Source organism: Cryptomeria japonica, chromosome 2 (genome assembly GCF_030272615.1).
Source record: "Cryptomeria japonica chromosome 2, Sugi_1.0, whole genome shotgun sequence".
NCBI lineage: Eukaryota > Viridiplantae > Streptophyta > Pinopsida > Cupressales > Cupressaceae > Cryptomeria > Cryptomeria japonica.
Genome location: NC_081406.1, coordinates 368,622,420 through 368,644,426, shown reverse-complemented (window position 1 = coordinate 368,644,426; position 22,007 = coordinate 368,622,420). Strand labels below are relative to the sequence as shown.

At 35.3% G+C, this 22,007-nt stretch overlaps 1 pseudogene; it reads right to left on the bottom strand.

Moving 5' to 3' along the window:
- Window positions 1-22,007, bottom strand: part of LOC131060454 (pre-mRNA-splicing factor ATP-dependent RNA helicase DEAH10-like) — a 125,605-nt pseudogene that overhangs the window by 49,920 nt on the left and 53,678 nt on the right.

Genomic DNA, 22,007 nt, shown 5'->3' with positions numbered 1-22,007 from the left:
CCTTCTTGCTTCAAATTTGGACCAATTTTGTGCCTTGGAGCCTTAGTTAGGATGTTACCATATCTTGGAAGCAATTGAAGGATGAGAAAGTGGAATATTTAAGACTAAAGAGCAAAAATCGCTCTTGACCCTCCCAAAGGGTCCAGAGCGAAATCCTAAGGTAGCCTAATTTCCCACCAAGCACTTTGAAATTGACATCACTTTAAGGATGGATGAGCTAGGTTGAGATAGGGACAAGACCTAAAAGCCAAGATTAGATTCCAAAATACTTTATTCCTCTTCTAAATCGCTCATCAAACCTCATTTTGAACAACTAAGCAAATTCACCTTGACCAAATACTTACTAAATTTAAAATTCAAAAGTTTACCTTTTGGCGCCAAAGTTTTTTATATAATTTTAACAAAGTTGGCCAGCTCAAGAGGGTGAATTAATGAATTTTTTGTATAATTTTACAAAGTCGGCCTTTTGAAATAAATATGGAAGCGCCTATAAAGGGAGTAAAACTCAAAACCATTAATCATTCAAACATTCTTCCTAAAGAGAATTCAAGGAGAAGACTTGGAGAAGCGAACATCAGCAGATAGATGGTGAATTTCAAGTTTAAAAATGCAAAAATCATGTAATAAATCAAGCAGATTTAAACTTCTTAATCTCAGACCTGATCCTCTCAAGGACAATTTAGAAAATCAGCAATCCTTCGAAGGTGAATTTGAGGTACAGGCCTGAAGCTTTTAGCAGAACAAAATTCTTTGAACAACATCTTGGAAAGAGGTGAATTCAATAGCAAGGCATTATTTCCCCCCTCTTTTCAGCTTCATTTCTTTTAAGGTTCAAAAAATCAAGGTTAAGGTATGTGCAATCTGATTTATTTTGAAGAGGATTAAATGAAGATATGATTTTATTTAATATTTTTGTAAAGATAACTTCTTATTGATTCAATTGTAATTTCAATTTGTAAATTTTAATGCTTATTCATTTTAGTTCAAATTGAAGTTTAATTGTTCTTTTGAGGTCTTGAATCACCTATCTAGGTTACTATACCTAAAACCTAACTTAACCCTTTTATAGGTGACAAATGGCAGCCCCCAAAGCAAGTGGATCCTCTACCTAGAAAGCCCTCATTAAATAAGATCAAAAGAATGACGACTCGGAGATGAGGATCATATCCAAATGGAGCAATATTGGAGACACTAACTTAGGAAACTTCAATGTGAAGAAGTTTTGAGAAGCACCCTACATTAGCAAGCCATCACCCATAGCCAATAAGATAATCAAGAGTGGGATCATCAAGTTGGTAGGTTTCCCTCCCGCAATCAGATGTCATGAGCTAATGATTGATTGTGCTAGGCACTATGATTCACACTCAAGGACAATTGTAGCCAAATATGGAACTATCCTCACCTATCTCTCAGAAGGAGCTATAAGTGAAGCTTTTCATCTTCCAAAACAGAGGGATATGATCTACAAGAGCCTAGAAGGAGGTAAGTCTATCTACGAAGATGACCCTGATACCTGTCTAAATTTCATCAATAAGAATTGGTTACTCAAGAGTAGGCCTCGCCCAAATAAGATACCCAATACACCTCACAGAATTGATTTCCAAGAAGAATTCAGAGACTTGATAACCATGCTCAATCCAATTGTAGGTCCCTCACAAGCCTTCTTCTTGAACAAGTGGATGTTCTTCTTTATACAGGTGATCGTTCAAGGAAAAGGAATGATTAACTGGGCCAGGATTATCAGTGACAATTTAGATGTGCAATTGAGGAGGCTAGTCCCTACTAAGTCATTCCACATGAGTTCATATGTTATATATTCATTAGCCAGATGCTTTGAATATGCAGGACTAACACATAGAGGAGTTGTTGGGAGAGGGCTCAAAGAGATAAGAGTATGTGATTCTTATGCTCAATTGCATCATTTGCCTAAGAATTACTATAAGCTAGTCGATGATACCTTCACAATGCATATCACTAGGACACTACAAGGAGGAATTCACCAAAGATTGTCTCCAAAAGCACAAGAGCTCATGAAGAAACATGGTGCATGGTTCGTTCAATTTCCTAAATTCACCTACATTAGGATCCATGGATGTCCTTCACCTCCTTATATGTTGCCAAGGTATCCTACGGATAGAATAGTACTACTTGAGGTGACTAGACAGCTGGAAGCTTGTGCTAAGGCATCAAGCCATAAGCATGGGAATGGTATCCCTATACCTATTTCACTTGGAATTTCAATTGAAGTATGTCCTAATTCTCAAGTAGTTGAAGATGCAGAAAAGGAGTTGTCTCTCTACTCATTCGCATCTTTTGCCTCAAGAGAAAATTTTGATCCTAATGTTCATATGGAAGAAACGGTTGGGAAGAAGTACAAGCATGTATTTCAAGTAGAGGACTTCTGGATGAATGTTCAGGATGATGTAGAGGTAAAAAGGAAGATGCACTCTCGATTGCTCTAAAATCTTATCAGGAAATGCAAAGTTTATAGAGTAGCAGATCAAGCACAAGGCAGTGGCAAATATCTTCAATCTTCCTATGAGAAAGAAGACAAATAAAGGAAGATTGATTGGGATGAGCAAGAGGTCGCAAACTTAAGAGCATTGATGGATCCAATCTTGAGTTGTACTTGCAGATGGGTGGATGTCCAACAAAAATAGTTGAAGGAAGAAAACGTAGCTATGACATTCATCTTAGAAACAAGAACAGAAGAAGGAGAGGCGAGTGCAAGTGAGAACGCTTCTCGTTCTAAGGGGTCAAAGAGAAAGGAGGGACCTAAAAAGAGAGAATCGTCCAAGAAGAGACAAAAGGTGAATTTTGATCATCCCTCAAGTACTTCTTCTAGACATGAAAAGGAGATAAGTCAAGGAGAGGATCAAAGAGAGAAGGTGTATGAGATATATGAGTCCATGGATTCCATGGTACAGAATGATAAACAAGGCAAAGGAAGGACACCTCAACATTCATCAAGTCAGTCTCTTCCTCTCCAAGTTGATGTTAATGAGCAACAAAGAGAAAGAAATGATGACAAAGTGACATCTAGTTTTAGAGGCGAGAAGCCATTGCCTGAGGAAGTACAAGTAAGAGAAGGAAAGTCTTCCATTCCAGATTGGCTTAGAGAAAGAATGACGAGGGTAGTTGTGGTTGAAGATGAGGAGCAAGTATTTGATTTGGAAAGCCTTTTAGGCAATTCTCAAGAGGAGATTGAAAGGAAGAAAGCTACAAAGATGTCAAAGATAATCAGAGATGATGCAGGATCCAGAAAGATACAGATAGCTACACCAGCAGTGAATAAGTACAATGATGAGATCATGACAAGAGAAAATGATTTAGAGACATTTTATCTTGGCCCACTTACCTTCGAGAAAGCCATGGAAGATGTGACTAATTCAGTAAGGGAAGTTAGTGATAAACTAAAAGAAGAAATGGAAAACAATAAAAGGTTGGAAAAGGAGATTAATGCTTGGAGGAATTATTTTAGCCACCTTAACCAGTCGTTAAGGCGATAGGGTCCAATAGTCTCACCCTTGCAGGCACTCCCTCTTGAGTCAATAAATCAAGCTAAAAAAAAAGAACTTAGCTCAACTCATGGATACATAGATTGATAGATATTGCATGGTAGCTAAGGAATTTGTTGGAAGAATGATGAAAATAGTCCACAGGGCCATCTATGTCCTTGAGATCATTCATAATCTAGTGGTAATTGTCGATGCATTCACTCATACTAGAGACATTGTCATCCCAGTATTGCAAGTGGTAAGAAGGACATCAAGATAAGTTTTAGCACAAGAGAGGATAATTGATGGAGGAACCCATAATCTCCTACAATGGTCAACTTTGCTCCAAACGAAGGAAGTTCTATTCAAGGACATCAATAGTAGGTGCAGCCGAGTTAAGGACATTATCCATCCTATTCAGGATAAGGTGTTTGATGTACTGTGTACAATCCTTGATAGAAGGATAGAGATTGAAACAGATGTGGACGTCCAAGAATTGGAGGACAGGATCAAGGTCATCTTTTGTCGAGAAGAAGACATAATCATAGAAGAGAAGCGAGATCAGATGTATACTACTATGTTCCTGATTGAGAAAACAAAAGAGTTAGAGCATGGATGGGAGATGACTCTTATTTTGGCCTTTGATGAGGTCCTTCACTTGGAATTGCAAATGAAGAACCTAGCTGAGATTCCCATTACAGAGGTTGAAGTTATTGCGTCCAGATTCATTGAATATGCCCGAAAGGAACAAGGAAAATGGAACAAAATTCTAGATGAGAAGTTGTTATGAAATGATGTGGCGATTGAATCCATATTGGATGATGCTTCTTCGTTGTTTGTGCCAATTTCTATTGGCTATGTTATGATAATGCTTATCTAATTAGGGTTTTTTTGTAACAAACCCTAATTAGGGTTTAGGTGTTGAAATCTCAACCCTTGATCTTCTTTAAATCTGGGTCATTCATTGTATTTGAGAAGGATAGATAAGCTCTCACTCGTTTCATTTGTAGGTTAGAGTTAAGAGGAATAAGTTTATTAGCAGCAGAGAAGAAGAGTAGTTATACAAATTTGGTGAAGAGAGAAAGTTGAACAATTTTTTTTATATTTTGCTATGAGATCAATGAAATATTGAAGTTATGGTGTTTTTTTGCAATCTTTGTGGCTTCTTACATGGTTGTTCATCTTCTTGAATCACTCTTATTGAAGATAATATTTAGATGATAGAGTTAGATTGAGTGATAAATGTTGTGTTTGATCTTTTAGTGAAGCTCATAGTCCAAACCACTAGCCTCTTGTTGATTGTAAGTGTGCCCTGTGTGGTCAACTGGAGATATTGAAATTGTTTAGGGTTCAATCATTATTTGAATACTGATATGTATCCTATTGATAGTATCTATGTTCATTAATGATTCAAAAAAATTTGAACTCCCTTAGAAGATCACATCAGTTCCAGTAGAGTTGTTGTTGTATGGCAATACTGAGATCGGTAGAGTTTCACTAAGATCGCCCTCCATTTAGTCATTCTTAGGCTTAGTTTAGCATAGCCCTCTCGAATCCCTTGTCTTTTGCCTTTTTTGAAACATCGATTAGTATTAGGAAAATCCAGTTCCTCATTGATAAAGTAGTCGCAAGAACCAACTTTCATATAAAGTACGTAAGGCCCCTTGATGAAATAGAAAACACAAAGAACATTGGTGCTTATCCACAAGTAGAAAACCTACATACTAGAACCTTGGAGTTGCCTCGATTGATCCTTAGGGAAAATCTTCAGCATTCGGGGAAACTTTGTTCAAGAGAGGATAAGGTACCTTTGGGTATTTTATTCTATGCTTGATCGTGTATAAAAGACACATCAACATATGCCAACCACCATATGCTCTCACCTTGCCCACATCAAGATCTTGGTGATCAAAAAGTGTGAGGATTTTACATTTCATTCTAACACTTGCAAAAAATTCACAAAACTTGCAAAGAGAAGAGGAACCTACAATAGGTGAAGAACAAAATCTCATTATGAATGACATCACAACCTATCACTAAGAGTATAGATCTCTTACACCAGAAATCCAAGCACAATGACCCTAAGCAATTTTTACGTCAAAATGAGGAATAGGCCAAGAAATGAACACAGGTCGCTACCTAACCTATTTAGGCTTACATGGACTACTTCTCTTTTTCCATTTTTTTAGCATATGACCTTCCTCTACAACTTTCTTGTTCTTATTCTAATCCCACCTCATATGCTAACATGGCATTCTTCTCTTCTTCCATGTTTCCTAGCATCTGTCCTCCTACATGGATGTTCTTCCCACTTTTCACATGTAGTTACCTCTTCTACCTATGGGTGCTTATTCTATCTTGGGTAGACCACATTATCCCATGATGCGGTAATATGCTAACAAAGCCTTCTTTCTTCTACCCTAAATTCTGAGCATGTGTTCTCTCTATAAGACTTTGTATTTCTCCCTCATATGGTAAGTCATGAATTCCTTTTCACTTTCCATGTCCCATAGCATGTCATTCTTAAACCTTCTTACTATAGAGGCATGTTGTAGACCTTTCTCAAAACAACATGTCTTGTTTCTCATAGCCCCCCATTCTCTTCATATAGTCTTATACCACTTTACACAAGTTCTCTGGATTTCTTCATTTTTCCACTGTACATTCTTATGTTATGTTATGTTTCTCAATAAGCCTTTCCTTGGTACTTTTTACTGCCACACCTTTGCTTAAACATTCCATCTCTTCTCTTCTCTTTTTCTATATGCTCATGACAATTTCTACGCACTTACACATTTTAGTTTCCTCTAACTACCCTTGTTAGACCACTTATCATGTTCTACCTTTATTTACCTCCTCTCATACCATACTCCTATCCCCACAATATATCCCTTGTTATGTGGCCTAGCTCCTTTACTTATTTTCTCTCTCATAAACAATTTCTCATACATCTCTTTCCTATGTCATTTGCTCTTGATCCCAATGTTTTTCATATGTTGATACCAAAATCTCATATTGTCATCCCCTTATATCCCCATCCCAGAACTCTATTGAACATCATTTAGGGATGGCTTTTATTTTTGTCAAAAACTCCCAAAATATTGCATCATTCATAAACAAATGTCATGCATATAGAAATGAGGAGATTCCTAGAAAGCACAACAACAATTTACATAATTGATAATTATATTCCATTTAAAAAAATACTAAGATTCTCAATTTAATTTACTACGGGGTCCTTCAGATTCATTCCCACAAAGACACCTAATGAAAATTGCAAAAAGAATATGCAAATGCAGGTTTTTAAAAAAACCTCCCTTTTTCAAAACTTACTAAATCTACTTGTTTCTATAATTCTCATGTGGTAAGCCAACACAATTTAATACTAATTGCTTTCAAAAACTTAGTGTGTCTAGTTCAAATTTGATATTAATTATTTTAGTCCTATGACTAGTTCATAATTGAAAATATTTTATCTTATTACATTTTACTATATAAGAGATGCCTATATTTAGATTAAATAACCATCTCCGACCTCACATGTTGTACCACTCTTTAAGTTCACCTGCATAAAGTCATTCTTGATGCTATTCATTGGTTTTGAATATCTTTTGAAGTTGGGTGCACACAATTTTGTATATTAATATGTGCTTGAAATTGTAAAAACCATTTTAGAAGATCACATCAGTTACTTAGATCAAACAACAATTCTAAATGATGCTACTCAAAGATCACTTTGCAAAGAGAACAACAATATTATCTTATGTATATAACTAGGTGGGCAATAAAAATAATTCTACCCTAAAGGCACAGGTGACAATCATAGCATACATTTACAAAGTGTACAAAGAAACTTACTTGGAAGGTTTATCCATAAAGTCAAATCCAATCACGTTATTTATTCCCAAGTCCTTCAGCTGGAGTACAACATTGGAAAGATTGCAGCGCTTTATTTCAGGGACAATTGAGTCTGCAAGTTTTCCAAACTCTTCCTCAGTATAGAGACAAAAACATTTTCCTGGTCCTTCTCGCCCTGCATGCCCACTGAAAGAACAGAATGAAACAAATAAAAAGGAAAAGGACAATTAAAAATAATGTACTTGAGTATCTAAATCTAGGAAGATGCAAACACTTCTAGTCATATGTTATAATGCTCAAAAAGTATCCACAAAATAGCCCTGCAACTGCCAACCTTCCATGGATGACAAAACATCACTTCAACTTTACTAGTAGCAAACCATCTATCAACTAGTCTTATAGATTACAGAATGAAAATGGATACCTCTTTCATTTGAAATTGATGATTAGGTTCTATCCACTGTTCACTTGTTCTAGTCAATAGCTGGCAGCCAAGAACCTTACAAAACGTTTTCATTTGATTTTAGCTAAAAAAAATTCCCATAGACTTAACAAGTTAATCACAAAAGTTGTGTCAGACACGAACTAGTGTTGTAATGGGTAGATATATCCTTGATAGTTTGATTACCAGTTCCAAAGGTTTGAGTTGTGACAAATCTTTGGGTCAAAAGGTCCACATGGATTGTACAGACTTTCAGAATTACATGACAAAAATGAAGAGGCCTATATAGGAATTGTGCTCAGAACATTTGGAATAGGAGAGATGTTTATTAGAATATACCTGATTCTTTTAGAAGATGCTTCTGCACAAGTTGGCATTCATGCAAGATTATCATTCTTCCGGACCCAAAGATCTGCTGGATAAGGGTGTCCAGTTGCCTCTACATTATTTCTTTTAGCTACAGAAGAATTGAATTTCAGCAAAGAGAATGTCAATTTGGTAAACTAGTTAAAGGAACAAAATTCCCTAATAAAGAAAGACTTTTTGGAGTTCAGATTGCTGATAATAGTGATTAATTTCCTATTCTCAATGAGGATAATATGACCACTTTGCAAGAAACCTGGAAGTATATTGTATTGCTTCATGATCTGAGATAGATGTGCATATATCTCACTTGTTGGGATGGGAAAGCAACCCTCTACAATCAAAAACAAAATAGGGGCGGCAATGGTATGGACCTTGCAGTGAGTATCTTGGAATCCATTTTTCTATTGAACAGTGAACCATCCTTGAAAGCAATGTGGGATCTGATTATTCAGAATTTTGGCAAAAATTTAGGTGAATGGCAAGCTTGTATAATGACGAAGGCATGTAGACTTCAGATGTGTCAAAAAATTATTTCTTCATTCAGTGTCTATTAGTCATCATGTTGGACTATTGTTTATTCACCAACTCCAACTTCGACCAATTGGACAAGATGGTGAGGGACTTTCTGTGGTCCTATGGAGAAAGTTCTAAGAAAAGACTTGCAATTGGATGGTAATAATGTATCAGACATAAGAAGTATGGATTGGGGCTTTAAAAAATAAAGCTATAACGAACCACCTAGGCTACAAAATGGATAATGTAAGGTATGCAAGGAAACACACATGAAAAGTATTAATGAGGTCCGTATAACATTAAAAGAATTTATCCTAAGGGGAAACCTGTTTGAAAAGGATCAAGATTAACTGATTGTCTGGTGATTTCTCAATTCAAAATCCAAGGGTCAGAACTATTCAACTCCAATTGGAAGGTATGGAAAGCAAGGAAGACAGCTTGGCTGCCAGTGTTTATTGTAACTAGAAAAGAAGCGCCATGTCTTTGGAATTCTATGGTGGAACATGAACTATAGTAATACATAACATGTGTGCTTCAGATGATCTTCTTCTAAGAAATGGGAAGGAAATGTATAAAATTTGGTGAAATGTGTGATAGTGTTGGATGGTGAGATTGTAACTAGCTAAAAGGAATCTATTCATTATCTAACTCTAAGCAACAGAAAATTCATATTTGATCAAAATTTTGTGTGAGCCTCATGAGAACAAGACATTTGGGAGAACCTGAAATAGATTGTTGCAACAGAATTCCTATCCCTAACTCTCAGGGTTTATACACTCTGGCAGCTTCAGACTAGCAATATAGACCACCTAAAATCTAAATGAGATCGGGAATGTTTCTGACACCTCCGAAAAATGGTCTTGACAGTACAATATTGTTTGAGCTTCCTATTTAGAGCCTAAAAATTCTGTTTTTAGATGGTTGTTTATTTGATAAAAGCTTGTTGTTGCTGCTTTTATTGCAAGAGTTAGAATGTAAGTTGGTAATTGTCTTGTCTATAGCCAAAAAGAGTCCATCAGAAATGTCTATTATTTTCCCTTTTTCTTGTAGTTCATGGAAGAACATATAAAAAAGTTAGCTAGTGTGTGCAAATAGATTTCTTACATGTGGAAAGACATTTGGTCATGCTCTCTAGGAAATGTCAAGCATTCTTAGTGTTGTGAGATTTAATGATTTGTCATGCCTACTGAAGTTTTAAGTTGGTAGTGAACAAAGTCAAAATAAACCCGTTTTGAAATGGATAACAATATCCCTACTGGCTTCATCCCTGAGGTCACATTCAAAATAGTCTCTCTTCAGCTTACTTCCCAATTACATGTTCAACAAGAGGATGTTCAGAAATTCACACCAACAAAATGGTTTGCCAAAAAAAAAAAAGTTGTATGAAAAATTGGGATGTGAATTGCAGTGACCTCCGCCACCTAACATGCAGCATGAGAAAGAAGAAAATGTAACTACTTGCAGTAAGAATATTCTACTTGATTGCACAGGGAACAAAAAATAGATGGAGATGTGAGTATAAAACAAGATTATGATAGGGAAGAAGATGTATGCCACATATCCTACATTAATACAACAAAACTAGACTAAGTATGACTTCTTGATTGTGCATGCATGATTGAGATCAAGTATATAAAGCCTTTGGTACAAATGGGTCTCCATCACTTCTACTGACAACTGGTTTGATAGACTCAGAGAAGAAAGGAAAAGAAATGAACCCATATCCTTTATATCAACGTACAAGGTAAAAGTAGTGGCAGAACTGAAACGGGATAATCTGAAATGTATGTATAAATGGTTTTCAAAAGTAGAACACAATATTGTTTTGTGATGTATTGGATAGAAAAGAAAAAAAAAAATCCCTTAATTTGACTTGAAATAACACAAAAAATGCTTTCTCCCTGTTTTATGAATTGTTCAGTAGTTTAGAGACTCCCAACTTCTTGAATTCCTTTTATAATTTTGGTTTGTCAATTCAATCCTATTTGTAACTAATGCTACTATAATCAAAATACATTCATGTATTCTCTAAATTCGTTCTTTATATCTCTCATGCATTATTTAAGTTTAAACTCTATTTTGTATATTTATATAATTTTATTTGCAGAGGTTTTGTTGTCTCGAGTCCAAGTCAAAATTTTAGGCTACTGAGTTTTTCCCTATTCTGAGTTTTTGAGCTATGCTTTCATATGTCATTTTCATTCAATGATATTGCTAAGGAAATGAAAATTTATCTCAATTTAGCAGTCTTGGGCACAGTTTCCACTTGTTTCTTAGAGAACAGGAGGATATTAACTTGAATTTTGTTGACTTTTATTATTATAGCTATAAAGAAGACAACTTGTTAATTGGATGGAGCTTAAGCTTTTGAAATGGGTTCAGATATCTTCCACAATTCTCACCTCCTTTGAAGAGCTTGAGATTTTGAAATGGGTATCACAACCAATGATTCCATTCCTATACGAGGATCATATGCACATGCTTTTACCAATCCTGGATCTATTACATATCGGATTCCAGGAATTGTCACTGAAGTCTCAGCAATATTTGTTGCCAGGATAACCTAGACCAAGGTCCAAAACAAAAATTTCAGCAACAGAAAAGTTAAAAATGAATAGAAATTATATTAGTTACCAAACAAATTAACAGAAGATAGAAATTATTCATACACCAAAATAAGTCTCATCCTTCCTGTTAGGTCTCAAATCTGTTGGCATATGTGAAGAGTTTGATGACATGATGGGATTTTATGTTGTCATTGATGTCAATATGTTGAAGTATGAACCGGCATATTGAAGTAAGAAAACTGGCAAGTGAACTGGTATGATGGTATGAACTGGTATATGCAACAAGTGAACTGGTATGTTGGAGTGTGAACCAGTATATGCAAAGTTTGTATTAGGGTTTCATTTGATATGACTACCGGTTGGTAGTCTCACCTTCAGGGTTTTCGGTTGATGCATTATAAGTCTGTGTGATTCGACCGACGACATCCTGTGATGAGTTATCATTGAAATAAAGATTAGATCACGTTACCACATCAGCCTTGTGCACGTGAAGGATCTCCTTGAGGATCTTGCATTGAAGAAGATTGATTCTATCTACCTTGGGAATGTGCAAAATCTTAGTAAACGGTGGAGAGCGTGTGATGGGTTATCAGCTTCCAGAAGCAGTGAAGAATGGACGATGGAGAATGTCTTGAGATTTGTTCAAGATTGTTTTACCCTATGTAATGTGTTTAAATGGAAAGGATTGGACCGACTATATTGTTAACCTAGATGCTTAGGGTTTTAGGTTTTTGCCATCGACCTAAATGTTGTCTATAAGGTCGATGTTGATTTTCATTTGAAGTTGTTGGCAAATGAATGTATGTGAGGTGATTCTTGTCAGACCAAAGGAGTAAGTAGAGATTTGCAGAGTGTGATTGCAAATGTAAAGAAACTGAAATAGATCTGCCTCGGCATTAAGTGTTGTTATCAGATCAGTGTATTACCTGTTGATTTCTAACCATTTCAGCAAATGGAAAATCCCTTTACCGGGTAGCTTTAACAGGATTTTTGTAAATCCTTTAACATGGTGACTCAAAATCATTGAGTTCTTCAAATCCTTTTGCAAGGTAACCTTTAACAGGGTTTTAACCTCTAACCGGGTGATCCCTAGCAGGATCGGTTCCTAGCAGAACCTGTTGTAAAGTCTTTAACTGGACTAGGCTCCTAACAAAGCAAACTTCAGAAGAGTTCAAGAACAACTTGTGGGTATTCATCCCCACCGTGGTTTTTCCCAGTTGGGTTTTCACGTGAAAAAATAGTGTGTTATGTGTGATGCTTTTTTATGTGATGTTTTAGTATTTTTTGTTAAGCGGCAATGCAAGCTGATCCAATGGTCATTGTATTTCTAATGTATTACTTGCTTAAGCATATGGGTGAAGTTGAGATGAGATATTAGGTTTTGAGAAGCTCAAGATGTTACCAGTTTATGTCTTTTACAGTCATACTATGTTTTACCGGTAGTGCCTTGATTTAGATCGGTGATATTGTTTACCAGATAGTGCAGTCTTTGCAGTGTAATTTGTTGAAGAAGTTTTTGTCCATACTGATTCATACCCCCCCCCCTCTTAGTATATGTTGGGTATTTACTGTTCATCATTATTCATCAAAATCAACATATTGGATAGGTTCTAAGGAAATGCCAACTCCTATGATCAAACCCTCCAATTGACTTGGCCAACTTATAGAGTGAACCTATTTGGTTACTAACTCTCTCACTTTAGGCTCTGCAGGACCTAGGCGGGTATACCTACTCACTAGTTGTTCCTTCAACTAATGTTTTTTATAGCAGATGTAGTGTCTTAATCTGATATCTCCTAGTCTCAAGATGGCATAAGTTTCTTAAACAAACTGATTTCATATGTGTGTATTGATCTATGTATCTTACAAAAGTATATATGTTACACTTTGGCTAAACTACCTACTATACCTACTCTACTAATCCTAATGCTTAAAAGTAAAGGGTAATTGGTATGGTTAAAGGGTTTGTTTACAAATGACCAGTACCTTTCCTCTTATTTGGGCTACAGAGTCTTATATTTCTTCAGGACTTATTGTGTAAACTTATGAGATAGTTTTTAAACCCACCCCTTTTGGTAAGTTTGTCAGTTACTATTTCTTATGAGCTCTATTTTGATGTTTATATTGTAAACCGCTTGAATGAGTTTAACCCTAACTTTAAGAGACCATCCAGGGAAGAATTACAAGGAACAATTACAATTCATAAGTAAGTCCTTTTGATCCAAATCTACAATATGAAACACAAAACTTTACTGGAAGAACACAAATAACCTTATCTCCTTTAGATAATATCACAAGCAACTGCCTTTTGAAAATATGTTAACTCTCAACACATATGAGAAAGAAAATGCAACTGGTTATTTTTGATAAAAAGTTTAAAAGTACAAAATTTGCCTCCACCTCTTGTATTTATCTTCTTCCCTCTTTACATTTTACATCACACATATATATGTGGTTGAATGGTTTTCATACCCCTTTGGGTGAAAAGACACCCCCTTTTAAATAAAAATAATTCCAAATCCCGAAATTGCCTTAGTTTATGTAATTAATTGTCACTTTACAAGTTGTTTAGGCATATTAGGGGTATTTTAAGGCTATTTTATGGGTATATAAAGGATAAATGGTCTTTAAATGATGTAAATACCCCCTTTGGTGCTTCACGATCCATTTTTTATGCCCATAATTGTGTTTATGTTATGGTTTCATATTGTGCAACAAATATAAAACATATTACTTGTACCTATTTTATATATATATATATATATATATAGAGAGAGAGAGAGAGAGAGAGTTTTTCTTATTCCTTGTCTTGGAATTTGGAATTCTAAAAATTGCAAAATTTAGGGTTCCAACATTGGTTATGTCTGGGGATGCATGCCCCATGCAGGCATAGAAAGAATCCATCTATCTCTAGAAAGTAGACTGGATGTGTCAAATCATCTCCCTTATGTAGATTATGTCAAAACTGCATGTAGTGGCCCCAGGCCCCAAAAACTGAACACTAATTCTTTCCTCTATCAAACATCTGATTCTCGTCATCAAGTAGTATAAAAACTTTGAAATTATTGATATCACCTGATTGGCAATTTATGTCATAAGATGCATCATCCATCCTTATTTTATAGGGATTATTTATCTCACCTGGATTACCATTATCCCCTATTCCATAGGAAATGGTATTTATACTTTTACAAAAGTTTGCTTATTGTGGCATCTGCATATTCTTCATCTCTATTTTATTGGAATGTTGCATATTATCTAACTGGTACTTCTTTTCACCTTTTATTTTATCTCTATGTGATGTACCTTCCTTTTGTAACTCTCTTATTTTTGTGGTCCTTTTATCATGTGACTTAGTCATATTATTACCCATGTTGTCTTCACACATGTTTGTATTGTCCATACTGTCTGAAATTTCTTCTTCTTCATCATATAAAGGATTTGAGAATACATGAAAAACCTTTTCACACATATCATGGCAGTAGGGAATATGATTTTCCTCTATCACTTCATCACATAAGGGGTTTGAAAATATTTGAAATCCATTTTCAAATTCGCATACCTCTTCTTTATCAATTGTATCATCAAGGTACTCAGGTATGGATTCACTTTCCTCATGATTGGTACAATATTCTTCATCAGTGTTAGCAACAATTTCTTTAGATCTGACTTGTACTCACAAACATCATCAATTGCTTCTTCATCAAATGGGACTTCCAAAGGGATAACTGCTTCTTCTATATATTCATCTTCATTTGCACCTCTTATGTTGATGTTACTCGTCTCACGCAAATCATGTAGTTTTTTACTCAACTCTTCAAAAACTGAACATGTTGATTCCAAACTGTCAGGCCCACATTCTCTCATGATCAATTCCTCCAGTATAGCTACATTAAGTTGTATATTATTAGGCATTTGAAAATAAGTCACCATTATTCTGCCAATCAGTTTTTCTGTAGATTCACCTTCCTTTCTTCTTATGTTGTAGAGTGCACTGCCACAATCACAATCTGATTGAATCTGATTTTGGTATGGAGAACCAATTGAAGGGCTAGTGGCTGAAGTGTTGTCCTCGATTACACCGTAGAATTCTTCCATGAACCACCACTCAAGTTTTTCCCATGATGAGATAATTTGTGGGGGTAACAAACTAAATTATTTCTCCACAACATCCTCCAATGTTAGCACAAACCATTTCATGATCATTTCTTTTGAATAGATTTTGAATGTCTCAATAAACCAATAAAATGATTTTAGATGCCCAATTGGTGATTCCCTTTCATCTCCATGGAACCTCGACATATAGATCTTCAACTCATAGGGAAATGCATATGGATACTCAGGGATGTTACCAAAATCCAATGGCTTAAATCTTCTTAGAATATTCATGTCTCTTTGTGGATATGGTTGTCACTATGCATATTTTTCTGAAGATGCTTCTCCATAAAAATATGGATATTGAAACATACTGAATGCTACTGATCTTTTTCATTTAATTTTCATTTTACAAAGTCTCCACCTCTTTCATAGAGGACATTGTTGGTATTTTTGTATGGTTTTGTCATTGATGTCAACACCTACTAGAACACTAGCACTTTGGAGATCCAGCAACATTCACCGGCAAGCAAGTAACTATTGCACAGTTACTCGTATATGGTTCACCGGAAGGATATAATGATCACTGGCACTTGGAATAATATGGAAGACACTTGGTAATGTACGAGGCATCATGTGGACACTTTGTTTTGAAGAATTAATTATTGATATATTCATATTTGCATATTTGCTTTTACCGACAAATAGGTCCATGGTTACATAGGGCTACACCGGCAGGTTTATCTTTTCTAGATCAGCATGGCACGCTATGGAGATGATTTATTATTGTTGTAAATGCATTAAGCCAACATGTTTAATCAGTTATTGCATCAGATATTATATTGTTTGTAAAATGTTTTTATTGTAATATCTTGTAGAGCCAACCTACTAAAATTGGTCTTAGGTTATGGTATAAATGTAAGATCTTATTTGTAAGATCGAATGTGGAATGCGAAAAAGAATTGTGGGAAGGTATATGCAAGATTAAGCAGAGGTATACATGAAGACATCATTTGAAGGTGAAGCTAGGTTTTTGTAGAAGCATATCAGCATTACAGCGGTACTGAATCCAGCATATGAAGATGCTATTTTGTGCAGTACATTCTTATTGGATTCAACCATCCAATTGTAGTCAGTGTGACTCCCATTTTGTGATTGAGCAGTGAGTTCTAGGTTGTTGGCCTTTCTGCATGTGCAGACCCCATTTATGTACACTTACTATCTGCAGTAGTATCATCTGATTGTGGGTAAGGTTTCCCACTTTGGTTTTTCCCCTTACAGGGTTTCCACGTACAAATATTGGTGTTATGTGTTATGGATGACTTTATGTTTATGTTTCATGCATTAATCTTTACCGGTATAGCAATTTACTGTTAACACTGTCTACCGGCATACTTAACAGGTTTATCGGTATTAAGCATTAAGTTGGTTAATTGATTTTTGGATTGAATTATTAGACAACTGTTTCACCCCCCCCCCCCCCCCCCTCTCAGTTGTCTCTGGGACCTAATAATTGGTATTAGAGCTTAGTCCTCTTTTGCAGAAGTTTAACAACTTGAGGAGATCCAATGACTACTAATTATTTCAGGAAGGACAGTCCTAAACTTGATGGAACCAACTATGGGATATGGAAGATCAGGATGGAGACACATTTGAATTGCATTGGTAAAGATATATGAGAAGTTACAAAGAATAGTTATACTACTGTTGTAGCTAGTCAGACTACTCCAACTACCTTAGCTAAAGATGAAGAGAATGATTACAAAGCAAGAGAAGCACTTTTGAGCACATTATCAGATCAACAAATCATGGGATTATCAGATAGGTCTACTGCTAAAGCTATTTGGGATAATTTGGAAACACTGAATGAAGGAGATTCCACAGTCAAGATTGCAAAACTTGGAAGCTTCCAAGTCAGGTATGAACATCTGAAAATGAAAGAAGATGAAAGAATTGTTGCTTTTATGGAAAGAGTAAATGAAATTGTTTTAGGTATTAAATGTTGTGGAGGAACTTTGAGTGAGGATGAAATTGTTTCAAAAATCTTAAGAAGATTGCCACCAGCATACAAAATGAAGGTTACTGCTATAAATGAGTTGAGAACAATGCCTAATACATCAGTAACTAGGGATACATTGATTGGAAAACTTTCAGCTTTTGAAATTGAAGAATTTGGTCTTGTTGCTACTATAAAGATAGATTTCACCTTTAGAGCATCAACATCATCTGCTCCATCATTTGACAAATCAGATTAGAAAGCCTTTTATGCAAGAGAACTTGAAGAAACTAGGAAGGAGAATGAAGAGCTTGAAGAACTTGAAGCACTATTTGCAAGAAAAATGCCAAAAGGTCTAGTTGGAAGTAAGTATGAAGGTAAAGCACCCTTTAAATGTTTCAACTGCAATAAGATTGGTCATATGGCTTTGAGATGCCCTGATAGACATGCTAGACTAAGAAAAGAAGCTAGAAGAACATACAAGCCTAATCCTGAATATCAGAGCTGTAGATTTAAGAAGAACAAAGACAAATCTTGTTACATTGTTGATGAAGGTGTGACTGATGATTCTGATGAGGATCCAGCAGACAATGGATGGGTTTTTGTTGCTATAACATAAGATCAACTGACACCTACTACTCAACCAGTAGAACAAGCCCTAGCAGCTAAAGTTGAAGTAAAGGATGAATGGATCATTGACTCAGGATGCTCACATCATATGACAGGAGACAAAGGTAAATTCTTGAACTTTCAAGAATACAATGGAGGTTTAGTAAGATTTGGAGATGACAAAACCTGTTCAATCAAAGGTAAGGGTTCAATATCTCTTGATGGTAAGCATAACACTGACAATGTCTACTATGTTGAAGGATTGAAGCATAATCTTTTAAGTGTTGGTGAATTAGTTGAGAAGGGATTTCAGTTACAATTTTAAAATGGAAAATGCAAAATCATGAATAGAACTGGTTTGGAAATTGCAACCGGTAATCAGACTAGAGGTAATATCTTTCATTTGAATAACAGTGAAAAGACATGTTTGATTGCACATATACATGAAAGTTGGTTATGGCATAAGAGACTATGTCATGTAAACTTTGATTGCATGGTAAAAATCAGTACTTCTAAGGCAGTTAGAGATCTACTTAAAATTGTGAAACCTCAGAATACAATTTGCAAGGAATGTCAATTTGGAAAACAAGTTAGAGATAGTTTCAAAAGTATTCCAGAAAAATCCAATAATGCTCTTGATTTAATTCACACTGATTTATGTGGTCCAGCTAGAACTAAAAGCTTACAAGGTGATAGATATTTCATGCTAATTATTGATGATTATTCTAGAATGTGTTGGGTTACTTTTCTCAGAGAAAAATCAGAAGCACTTGGAAACTTCAAACTGTTCAAAGCAATGGTTGAAAATGAAACCGGTAAGAAAATCAAATGTTTAAGATTAGATCAAGGAGGAGAATTCACATCTAAAGACTTTGATACATTCTATGAAGTGAATGGAATCAAAAGACAGTTATTAGCACCTCGGACACCACAGCAGAATGGAGTTGTTGAAAGGAAAAATAGAACTATCTTGGATGTAGCAAGAAGTATGTTATCTGAAACAAATTTAACACATGTGTATTGGAGAGAAGCAGTTAGCACTACTGTCTATACATTCAACAAAGTTCACATCAAAGGTGAAACCGGTAAGACCCCTCATGAACTATGGTTTGGTAACACTCCTACTCTTAAGTATTTCAAAAATTTTGGAAGTAAATGTTATATTAGAAGAGATGAGTATATTGGCAAATTTGATCCTAGAAGTGATGAACGAATATTTCTTGGTTATTCATCTAAGAGCAAGGCATATAGATGTTTTAATAAAAGATTGCAGAAAATTGTTGAGAGTACAAATGTAAAGATTGATGAACAATTCAGAGGAACTTCAAGGTATATAGACTTTGAACCAGCAACAGAAATTGTGAAAAATGAACCTACACTAAATCCACCAGTACAGAATGAAGATCCAGTTACCCCGGTACCATCAGAGGATTCCACAGTAATTGAAGAACAACAGCAAACTAAGACACCCCGGTATGTAAGATTGAATCATTCTGAAGATCAGATAATTGGAAACAAATTTAAAGGAGTTATGACAAGAGGAAGATTGGAAAATGAAGAGGTATGTCTTATTTCTCAAATTGAACCATCATCTATCAATGAGGCATGTGAAGATAAATTTTGGATTAAAGCTATGGAAGAAGAATTAGGACAAATGGAGAAAAATAATACTTGGACATTAGTTCCCTGGCCTAAAGATAAAAATATAATTGGAACCAAATGGGTATTTAGAAACAAACTAAATGAAGATGGTAAGGTTGTTAGAAACAAAGCAAGACTAGTGTGTAAGGGATATTCTCAGAAAGAAGGAGTTGATTACAATGAAACCTTTGCACCGGTAGCTAGAATTGAGGCAGTCAGATTATTCTTGGCTTTTGCAACTCACATGGACTACAAAGTTTATCAAATGGATATTAAATGTGCATTCTTGAATGGAGATCTTGAAGAGGAAGTTTATATTGAACAACCAGATGGATTTTCTTTGACAGATGATAGTGATATGGTTTGCAGGTTAAGAAAAGCTCTGTATGGATTGAAACAAGCCCCAAGAGCTTGGTATGCAAGGTTGGATAAGTATCTTTTAAAGATTGGTTTTACTAAAGGAAATGCGTACAACAATTTATATTACAAAATAACTAATGATGACATCTTCATTATAGAAGTATTCGTTGATGATATAATCTTTGAAGGAGAAGATGGATTATGTAACCAATTTTCTATTAAAATGCAGCAAGAATTTGAAATGTCTATGATTGGAGAAATAAAATTCTTTTTAGGATTGCAGATTTCACAGACTGACAAAGGTATATTTTTGAGTCAATCCAAGTACTTGAAAGAGTTACTAAAGAAATTTGGGATGGAGAACTCTAAACCGGTAAGCACACCTATGACTACAAATGACAAATTATCTCAAAGGGATGAATCTACACCTGTTAATCCAACTAGATACAAATCTATGATAGGAGGTTTACTGTATTTGACACAAACCAGGCCTGATATTATGAATGCAGTATGTATTGTTTCTAGATTTCAAAGTAATCCTAGGGAAAATCATGAATCAGCAGTAAAAAGGATTTTTCGGTACTTACAAGGCACGGCAAATCTTGGATTATGGTATCCTAGAGCTGAAAATTTTGATATATGTGCATACACAGATGCAAATTGGGCAAGAGATGTGGATGATAGAAAAAGCACCACTGGAGGAGCATTCTTTCTTGGAAAGAGATTAGTTTCTTGGTTGAGTAAGAAACAAAGTTGTACATCTTTATCAACAGTAGAATCAGAATATGTTGCAGCAGTAACTAACTGTACATAGGTACTATGGCTTAAGCAAATGTTGAAAGACATAAAGGTAAAATGCAAGGAACCTATCACTATACATTGTGATAACACTATAGCAATTGATATATCTAAGAATCCAGTATTACACTCTAAAACAAAACATGTTTCTATCAAATTGAATTTTCTAAGGGAAAAAGTTGAAGAAAAGGAGATAAAACTGGTTTATGTGAATATTAAAGAACAGCTTGCAGATATTTTCACAAAACCTTTGCCTAAGGAGACTTTTGAATATCTCAGAGATCATCTTGGAGTCATACCACCACCGGTAGAGACTTAGACAGTTGATGATTGTCATCAACCGGCAAACTTGAAAGACAAATCTTTTACTCTGGTCTTTGATGAGGAAGCTACTTCTCAGGGGGAGTAGTTGGTATATTGAATTGATTAGTATTTTGTATATGAACTTGATTTTTGTAACTTTGGCATTTGATGTCAAAGGGGGAGAGATATCTATGGAAAAACACATTATCTTTTGAGGAGAGATTGGTAGAAAGATTGGTATTGAAAATAAAACTTTGGATAAACACATGTTGCTCCCAGGGGGAGAGATTGTTGTTTAGAGATTGTTGGTTTTTTGGTATTTGGCATTTCTGTTTTGGCACTTTGATGGTTTTTCCATCTTGTGTTGCCATCAATGCCAAAGGGGGAGATTGTTGGTATTTTGGTATGGTTTTGTCATTGATGTCAACACCTACTGGAACACTAGCACTTTGGAGATCCAGCAACATTCACCGGCAAGCAAGTAACTATTGCACAGTTACTGGTATATGGTTCACCGGCATAATATAATGATCACCGACACTTGGAGTAATATGGAAGACACTTGGTAATGTCGGAGGCATCATGTGGACACTTTGTTTTGAAGAATTAATTATTGGTATATTCATATTTGCATATTTGCTTTTACCGGCAAATAGGTCCAGGGTTACATAGGGTTACACCGGCAGGTTTATCTTTTCCAAATCAGCATGGCACGCTATGGAGATGATTTATTATTATTGTAAATGCATTAAGCCGACATGTTTAATTGGTTATTGCATCGGATATTATATTGTTTGTAAAATGTTTTTATTGTAATATCTTGTAGATTCAACCTACTAAAATTGGTCTTAGGTTATGGTATAAATGTAAGATCTTATTTGTAAGATCGAATGTGGAATGCGAAAAAGAATTGTGAGAAGGTATATGCGAGATTAAGCAGAGGTATACACGAAGACATCATT